The sequence below is a fragment of the Phocoena sinus genome, chromosome X (assembly GCF_008692025.1).
Source record: "Phocoena sinus isolate mPhoSin1 chromosome X, mPhoSin1.pri, whole genome shotgun sequence".
NCBI classification, from domain to species: domain Eukaryota; kingdom Metazoa; phylum Chordata; class Mammalia; order Artiodactyla; family Phocoenidae; genus Phocoena; species Phocoena sinus.
This window is the reverse complement of record NC_045784.1, coordinates 91,293,785-91,303,979: the sequence shown is the minus strand read 5'-3', so window position 1 is coordinate 91,303,979 and position 10,195 is coordinate 91,293,785.

Genomic DNA, 10,195 nt, shown 5'->3' with positions numbered 1-10,195 from the left:
GAGGGTTTTGTTTTGTTTTAATTATGGGGAGAGAACCAAAAGAGATGAAGAAAGAGGATAGAGGTGTTGATATAGAATGTGTCCCCAGCCCTGTGGACTGAGTGACCTCTTGTGGTTAGAGGGGCTGAGAAAGCTAGAAGTTGCAGGGAACATTCAAGAAAGGCTCTGGGGAATTCCCTGGTGGTCCAGTGATTAGGACTTGGTGCTTTCACTGCCAGGCCCAGGTTCCATCCCTGGTGGAGAACTAAGATCCCACAAGCTGCGTGGTGTGGGCGTGGCCAGAAAGAAAGGCTCTGAAACTCTGGGTACAAGCAAGTTGGCTTTAGAACCCAGACAACACAGTGTAACACAGAGTAGGGAGGCCCTTTACCTCTTCATGGGACCATGTACAGGTCTGATACACCAAAGACTGGGCATTTTAGAAGCATCTAGAGATAGCCTAATTGACACTATAGGTGGTGTCAGTGGTGATGCTTTTCTGAGTAGCTTTACAGGCAGCAAATGTAGACAAAGGGGATCCAGAAAAGGAGGAAAGAACAGAGTGCCTGCTGAGTGGAAACCAAAGCTGATAGATTAGTTTGTAGTCACATGTGAGGCACCCCCTTGCTGCAGTCTCACAGCACATATTTGAATTATATACATATACACATACACACATATTTATGAAAATGTATTAACTGCATTAATGTGTATGTAGAAACACAAAAGAATCTGTAGTTAAATATAATTCATAAGTGAATTTTGCAAATTCAGTGGGTAAAAAGTCAATGTGCAGGACTTCCCTGGTGGCACGGTGGTTAAGAATCCGCCTGCCGATGCAGGGGACATGGGTTCGATCCCTGATCTGGGAAGATCCCACATGCCACGGAGCAACTAAGCCGGTGTGCCACAACTACTGAGCCTGCGTGACTAGAGCCCGCGCTCCGCAACAAGAGAAGCCACCGCAATGAGAAGCCCACACACCGCAACGAAGAGTAGCCCCCGCTCGCCGCAACTAGAGAAAGCCCGCGTGCAGCAACGAAGACCCAACGCAGCCAAAAATAAATAAATAAAATAAATAAATTTATTTTAAAAATTCAGTGTGCAAAAATCCGTTTTATTTCAATATACTATCAAAAAGCAATTGTAAATGAAAAATTGAAAAAAGATACCATTTACAATCACATAAACTACCTAGGAATTAATCAAACAAGACTTCTACACAGGAAACTACAAAGTATTATTGGAAAAAGTTGAAACAGAAGAAAGCAAATGGAGGAATTTGCTAAGTTCATGGACTGGAGGATTCAATATTTTAAAGATGTCAGTTCCCTCCAAATTGATTTATAGATTGCAATCCAACCAATCAAAATCTCTGTACATTCTCCTCCTTCTCCTTCTCCTTCTCCTTCTCCTTCTCCTTCTTCTTCTTCTTTTCTTGTGGAAATTGACAAGCTGACTCTATAAAGCAGTGCAAAGAGCCAAGAACAGCCAAGACATTCCTAAAGAAGAACAAAGAGGATTGATGCCATCAGATAGTGAGACTTATAAAAGTACATTAATAGTTTGGTCTTTTCAAAAGGGTAGACAAATAGAGCAGTAGAACAGAGTCCAGAAATAAGCCCACACATATATGGACATTTGATTTATGACAAAGGTGACACTGCAGAGTAATGAGAAGTATTTTTTTAAATTAATCCTTCTGGGTCAATGGAATATCCATAAAGGATGAAATGAATCTTGACCTCAACCTCAATTTATACAAAAATAATTTCAAAGTGGATTGTAGATCTAAATGTGAAAGGTAAAACAGTAAAGCTTCTAGAATATAACATAGTAGAATATATTCATGAAATTGGAATAACAAAGATTTCTCAAATAGGACAAATAACACTAACCATTAAATGAAAAGATTGATAGATTGGAATACATTCAAATTTAGAACTCTGACCATCAAATTATATCATTAAGAGAGTGAAAAGGTAAGCCAAAGAGTAGGATATGTTTGCAAAATTTTTAACTGACAAAGGACTCATATACAAAATACATAAAGAACCACTAAAAATCAGTAAGAAAGAGAGAAAACCCTATAGATAAAATAGGCAAAAGACTTGAATAAGCTCTTAATAAAAGAAAACATTAATGAAGAACAAACATATTTAAAGGTGTGCAGCATCATTAGTCATCAGGGAAGTTTAAATAAAAACCACAATGCTGTACCACTACACATCCACTAGAATGTCAGAATTAAAGGCCTAGCACTGCAGTAACATTTCAATAAAATGATGTGTAAGATATATAGGAATAATCTTTCTTGGATAAAGTACTTTGAAAAGCCAGTAGGGTGAGGGAAAGATTCTATGGGGGTGTGGATTTTTAACAAGAGTAGATTGTTGCTTTTTGACTTAACCACTAGTCTTTTGTTTAGCTAAGTGGGGCACCAAGATAAGGATGAGTTGGGTTTCTATGGATAATTGCGGTAGTATTGAAAAACAATTTCTGTGAAGGAGAAGAAAGGATTGATAACATGAGAAGAATTCTTCATTGAAAAACAGAGTGTTTGACAACTATCTGAAATTTCATAAAGATGCATGATATAAACTCTTTTCCTGGTTCCCCCAATATATTTGGTAAAAAATCTATAGCCCCGTTTTATGAAACAGCATTTGGGAAGGTATAAGGAAGGTCATTACCAGGAATCAGATTTTACTGCTAGCCAGTCACTTTAGCACAGAGTCAAGGGGATGTGACGAACCCGGCTTTATTTTTCCCCATCAAATCATCAATGAGTCCAAAATTCTCCTTCAATGGGCATTAGGGAGCCCCACATTTCTCTCCCATCTCCTCCACTTCCAGGAGACCTTCTTAAGTCTTTCTCCTACCCCGTACATTTCCACTCTTGAATTCCCCACCTGAGAAGATTTTATATAGATGTTTTGGATTCTTAGAGGTCTGTGAAATAAACAGACCCTTCGCTGATATTGCCGACAGTTTGCTGATATGTTAATGTGCTACCTGTCTCAAGCCCATACGAAGAGGAGAGGAAGAGAAGGTAGGGGAAGAAGACCCTTCCCTACCAGAAATGCAAATTTATTAAAGATGTGTGGGCTTGCATTTATTTAGGGGATGCACTGGTGGAATTGAAATAAGAGGAAGGGCTACTGGGGGATTCTGTCACATATTGGTGGCTATTGTTGTTATTCCAACCATATTTAGAAAGTAATATAACCCTCTCGTTATCGAAAGAAATGAACCTACAGCTTGGAAGTGGCCCTTTCTTCTTAGAGGCTTCAGCCTTGAAGTTGTCCTGGAAGATGTCATAGTACCTGTCCTTCCAGCCTTCAGCTGGTGGACCTGAACGCAGATTTTGAAGATCCAAGAAATTCGGGAGTGATGTAAGATCAGGAGAATCACTTTAAAAGGATCAGAAAGAATGTACTGCTCAGGGAGGTGCAGAGGCTATAAATTCAATGAAGGAGGGTTTTAATTACAAGATTGATGATAAAACCAACTGGCATTAAGCACATGGCAAAGGAAGTAGAAAGAAGAAACCAAGACCATTTGACGACAGCAGTTCACTGTGTGCTTGGAAAGTAGCCAAGAGGAGCTTAAGGGAGACAATTCTGGGTCCAAGGTTGTTGTAAGGTGTTACTATTACATAGTGAAATTGTGGAAAGATTAGAGGAAGGTTACAGAGTAAGAAAGTGAAGAAAGGGAGAGTGCAAAGTCAGAAAAGAACAATGTCTATTGGGGAAAGAAAAATGTACCTTATAAATAACATGTATTATTGGGCTCCATTCTCCTGCTGTAGGAAAAAGCAAAAACGGCTCTGAAAATTTGCTGGTAAGGTACACCCAAATAACTATGACTGATTGTACTTGAAATTATACACACTATAAAGTGTGGTATAGAAGTGTTTTAAGTGACAACTTATTCCCAAGGAACACCAGGCTCGTTAGGGGAAACAACTTTTCAAGACCCAAGTATGATCTCTGTCACTTAACTATCTGTTTGGCTGTGATTTCCATTTCTAAATAATCATTGTACATGGATGGACAGGGTAAACATTGAATCTATACAATAAGTTGCCTGTCTTATAAACCAGAAAAGAGAATATTTATTTCATTTTGATATTTAAGATTCTCTGGTGGTTAGAAAAAATGACTTAACTGAAATTCCAATAGTTTAAAAATATAAGCATACATGTACCTATTCCAGACCAGATATCTTAGTCAGTTTCTACTGACTACTTATAGGTAAATCATAGAAGGAAAGCCCCCCCAAACGTTGTGCACAGCCAGGTTAAGAAAAAGAACGGTTCATTCTCAGTGGTGAAACTTAGAAACTGGTGGTCTCTCCCTGCAAATATCAGCCTTTCCAACCAGGTTTTAGTTTGAAAGAGATGCATTAAGCTAACTTTTGTGCTGAAAGAGAATAGTCCCTGTGGTGCTTAAGTACTCTGTGTTTCTTCCTGCAGAATATTCTTCAAAAAGACCTGGATCAAGTATGACTAATCTCTAACATTTTGGTGAGAGTAAGTTATTCCTGGTGACCTCCCCTTACAAATATCTGAGAGTAAGAGATCCCTGCTTCTTACCGCACTGTGTAAGTCCAATTCAATGGCAGGTGTACATATATGTGTCGAGGCAGATACCCCCTCATGTACTAGTCATGATGTATTTTGATATTTTCTGCAGGTGTCTCTAGATGACATATTTAGATATTTTATGAATCATATTCTAACGAGCAGTACTTTGAGATATCACCACCTGATTAGAGTAATTTATTTATAGGTTCTTCATTATTTGGCAATTTGATCGAATCTACATATTTGCAGTGATAAACACATATGTGTTCCAAAGAAAACGCTCACCAAGTATAAGTTATTTTTGGTAGGTTTGTAGTAAGATAGGTGTTGTAGAAATCAGCCCATTTCTGACTAATGAAGGCAAAATCTCTCCAAGTGAAGAGAACAGTGTCATCAGATACTTAAAAACAATTAAGTTCATTTAATTGAGTTTTAAGTTAAAAGTAATTGAGTTCACGGAGCAATAACATGTTGTTGTTGTTTTTTTAAATATTCAACTGAAGTTTTTTCATTACTTTTAACTTAGTGTTTCTCCACACCAAACACAATTGAAAATATGTGTAAATTTTTCCCAAGAGAAAACAAAATCAATTTTGTCCTTTTTAGTCCCTGAATTTATATGAAGTAGGGTAGGTCCCATTAGCCAATTTGCAAATGGGACATTTCTTTAAAGTGGGCCTTAGTATTCACAAACTACTTCTCCTATTGAGTAATTCCATGATCCTCCTCACTGCAATTGATTAGACTCCAAGTATTATTGTTGATCTATGCTTCCTCCTTCAGCATAAGCAGTGCTTGAATTATCTATTAGGTCCTTGGGGGACTCTTAGATTTACAACAGGGTTGGGAGAAAACCGTATGGGAGTCAAAGCAATACACAGATGAAAGGACTCCCTCCCTACAAGGGGATATGTTGTTCTGTTCCACCCAGAAGGAAGGGGAAAATAGGTCTGGTTGGAGTTTTCACAGTAATAAGGGAGGGACCATTCAGAAATCTGCTGCTGTATTAAAATAAGTAATTCCTCTGTTGCTATGGCTTTATAATTTATCCAACAAACATCTAGAAAGATATCAGCATGTTCCAAAAAAGCTTAGAGAAGTTTTTTAAAGTTTTATATTTATTCGTAAGGGAGATTTTGTTGTATTACATATGCCAATGTTTTATATTATCTTAAGGCCTTCAGAGACTCTGCTTAGAGTTAGCAAGCCTTCTGATACAGTTTTAATTCAAGTTCCGATACAAGTGTTTTCCCCTTTTCTGTGATCGTGACTGAAGCCAGTGAAGAATGATGGATGCACACAAACACACACACACACACACACACACACACACACACACACATACACACATTCACACAAGTGAGTCAAGGGAACATGATTCTCCACTTTGATAATACCAGGGAGTTCTGCCAGCTTTGAGATTTTCTCATTTGGCTCTTAGGGAGGTTTTCCAACCACCGGGGTATACTTCAAAAGGCTCAGACAGTAACATACATGTAAATAGGTGGGGCCTATTAAGTAAGGTAGTTGGACAGCTCCTTCCAAGCGTAATTTCAGAGGGCATTTCATTCATTGATTGATTCATTCAAAGGAACAGACTTATGTAAAACCCAACGAGGTGCTGGAGACAATAGTGGTCAATAATATGGACCTAGGCCCCAAAAGTCACTCAGACTAGCTGGCGAGACAAAGTAAACACTCAATTTTAATGCAGTACGATAATTACTAAAATAGTGGTGAGAAGAATGATACTAGGAATCCTCTTAGGACTGCTTGAAGATGAGTTATTTGGGATCCCTCTCCCCTCAGTGAAAGGGACTGCACATGACCTCAACTTCCTCCAAAGCCTTCGGGTATTGAGAAGCTGGCATTACCAGCAACTCCTAGGAAAACTGACACCTAAGCGCAGGTCATTTGGTGTCAGATCTTGAGCTCTCTTTGCTCTTCTGACAAGGCTGCTCTCTCACTTGCTCTATAAAAAAGGGAGAGCAACGGGGGCCTGATTCCCTCTGCTAGAGCACAGACCCAGTGTGCCCAGCTGCATCTGGCCCTTGCACAGGTCTCCCCAGGATTTCAGTAGAACAGAGAGCTGTGCATCTGCTCCCTGTGTCCACCTGAGCGCTGTGTATGACATTTGAGGATTCAGTGGAAGCAGTTAGGAGAAGTTCCCACCGTGTCTGGATCATGGATGCTTCTCAGAGGCAGTGATGTCTAAATTAAAGCCATCAAACTGCAAAGTTAATTAGGTGAGGAGGAGGAAAAGCAAGGTGAGAACACCCCAGGCAGAAGGAACCCCAGGCTCACAAACTTGAAGATGAGCAAGTTAGTGTGTTAGGGAAAGTGACACTAGTTCAGCATGGCAGAACTATCTTGGGAGGAGAAAAATGAAGAAAGATGAGGCCTCAGAGGTTACCAAAGTATAAATATGAATGAAGTCATAGTAAAGACTTGGGATTATACCTTAAAAGCAATTAGGGTATGCTTGTAAGGTTTTTTTATTATTATTGGAGTAAAATTGCTTTACAACGTTGTGTTAGTTTCTGCTGTACAATGAAGTGAATCAGCTATATGTATACATATATCCCTTCCCTCTTGGGCCTCCCTCCTACCCCCTCCATCCCACCCATCTAGGTCGTCACAGAGCACCGAGCTGAGCTCCCTGTGCTATACAGCAGGTTTCCACTAGCCATCTATTTTACACATGGTAGTGTATTTATGTCAAACCTAATCTTCCAATTCTTCCCACCCTCCCCTTCCCTCCCTGTGTCCACATGTCCGTTCTCTACGTCTATGTCTCTATTCCTGCCCTACAAATAGGTTCATCTGTAGCATTTTCCTAGATTCCACATATATGCCTTAATATGCGGTATTTGTTTTTCTCTTTCTGACTTACTTCACTCTGTATGACAGACTCTAGATCCATCCACCTCCCTACAAATGACTCAATTTCGTTTCTTTTTATGGCTGAGTAATATTCCATTGTATATATGTGCCACATCTTCTTTATCCACTCATCTGTCAATGGACACTTAGGTTGCTTCCATGTCCTGGCTATTGTAAATAGAGCTGCAATGAACATTGTGGTATATGACTCTTTTTGAATTATGGTTTTCTCAGGGTATATGCCCTGTAGTGGGATTGCTGGGTCGTATGGTAGTTCTATTTGTAGTTTTTTAGGGAACCTCCATACTGTTCTCCATAGTGGCTGTATCAATTTACATTCCCAGCAAGAGTGCAAGAGGGTTCCCTTTTCTCCACACCTTCTCCAGCATTTATTGTTTGTAGATTTTTTGATGATGGCCATTCTAACTGGTGTGAGATGATACCTCATTGTAGTTTTGATTTGCGTTTCTCTACTAATTAGTGATGTTGAGCAGCTTTTCATGTGCTTCTTGGCCATCTGTATGTCTTCCTTGGTGAAATGTCTATTTAGGTCTTCTGCCCATTTTTTAATTGGGTTGTTTGGTTTTTTGATATTGAGCTCCATAGCTGTTTGTATATTTTGTAGATTAATCCTTTGTTCATTGCTTCATTTGCAAATATTGTCTCCCATTCTGAGGGCTGTCTTTTTGTCTTGTTTATGGTTTCCTTTGCTGTGCAAAAGCTTTTAAGTTTCATTAGGTCCTATTTTTCTATTTTTGTTTTTATTTTCATTACTCTAGGAGGTGGGTCAAAAAAGATCTTGCTGTGGTTTATGTAAAAGGGTGTTTTTCCTATGTTTTCCTCTAAGAGTTCTATAGTGTCCAGACTTACATTTAGGTCTTTAATCCATATGGAGTTTTTATTTATTTATTTTGTGGTACACGGGTCTCTCACTGTTGTGGCCTCTCCCGTTGCGGAGCACAGGCTCCGGACGCGCAGGCTCAGTGGCCATGGCTCACGGGCCCAGCCGCTCCGCGGCACATGGGATCTTCCCGGACCGGGGCACGAACCCGTGCCCCCTGCATCAGCAGGCGGACTCTCAACCACTGCGCCACCAGGGAAGCCCGGAGTTTATTTTTGTTAGGTAGTGTTCTAATTTCACTCTTTCACATGTAGCTGTCCAGTTTTCCCAGCAGGAAATGATTGATCTAAATTATGCTTTAGATAGACCACTCTGGCTCAAATATGGTTTAACGATTAAGAGGAACTAGATGGGAGATCTGATGTAATAAAAGAAAAGGAAAAAATTTTCAAGTTGTGATAAGTGATAAATAATAAATGAAAATAAAGCAGTGTGGTTGAGACTAGGCTTAGAGCTGAGTGGCAGGAAGGAGCCAACAACATGAAGATCAGGGTAAAAGCATTTCTTACAAGTATACCCTCTTTGCTTTTAAGGTATAATCCTAATGAATGTGGAATCACTTAGAACAGTGACTGGTACATAGTAAACACCGTTTAAGTATTATCTTTTACTATGGTGATGAGGAGGAGGAGGAGGATTAAGCTTTTACTGAAGTGTAACATGCATGTGAAAACAAGCATAACTATTGTATGTCCAATCGACAACATGTCTGGTAACTGACAACCAGATGAGGAAACAGAACAACCCATACCTAGAATCCTCCTTGTACTCCCTTCTGTCACTGCCTGCCCCAAAGGTAACCACTATCCTGGCTTCTAACAATTCGGATGGAATTTTCTTGTTTTTGTACTTTAAGTGAAATAATACAGGTTGTGCTTTTTTTTTTTTTTTTTTTTTTTTTTTTTTTTTGTGCGGTACGCGGGCCTCTCACTGCTGTGGCCCCTCCCACCGCGGAGCACAGGCTCCGGACGCGCAGGCTCAGCGGCCATGGCTCACGGGCCCAGCCGCTCCGCGGCACGTGGGATCCTCCCGGACCGGGGCACGAACCCGTGTCCCCTGCATCGGCAGGCGGACTCTCAACCACTGCGCCACCAGGGAAGCCCAGGTTGTGCTTTTTTGTGTCTGGCTTCTTCAACTCAATGTTGTTTCTAAGAGTCATCCATGTTTTGGATGTAGTTGTATGTTTTCCATTCCCATTACTATAAGTTACCTTACTGTGTAAATATACAACAATCTGTATATTTGCCCTACTATTTATTTTAATTTTATTTTAAAATTTATAAATTATCAAAATATCACTAGGAGAAGAAATGGCTAAAAGTGTGTATCTGGTTTTCATTTTAAACCTCTCTATTAATTAAAAAAATATGCATACATTACTTCTACATATTTATTCATAGTTGAGGAAGTAGCCACCACTCTACAATCCCAGCTCCACAACCTAGAGTTTTTATTTCCCTTTTTAGTTCTTCTGGTGTCTATTTTATAACTCTTAATTCTACAGTTGACCCTTGAGTAATGCAAGGGTTAGGGGCACTGACCCTCCACACAGTTGAAAATCCACGTATAGCTTATAGTTGTCCCTCCCTTATACATGGTTCCTGCATATCTGTGGTTCCACATCTACAGATTCAACCACTGTGGATCATGTAGTACTGTAGTATTTACTATTGAAAAAAATCAACGGGGCTTCCCTGGTGGCGTAGTGGTTGAGAGTCCGCCTGTCGATGCAGGGGACACGAGTTCGTGCCTCGGTCTGGGAAGATCCCACATGCCGCGGAGCAGCTGGGCCCGTGAGCCATGGCCACTGAGCCTGCACGTCCGGAGCCTGTACTCCGCAACAG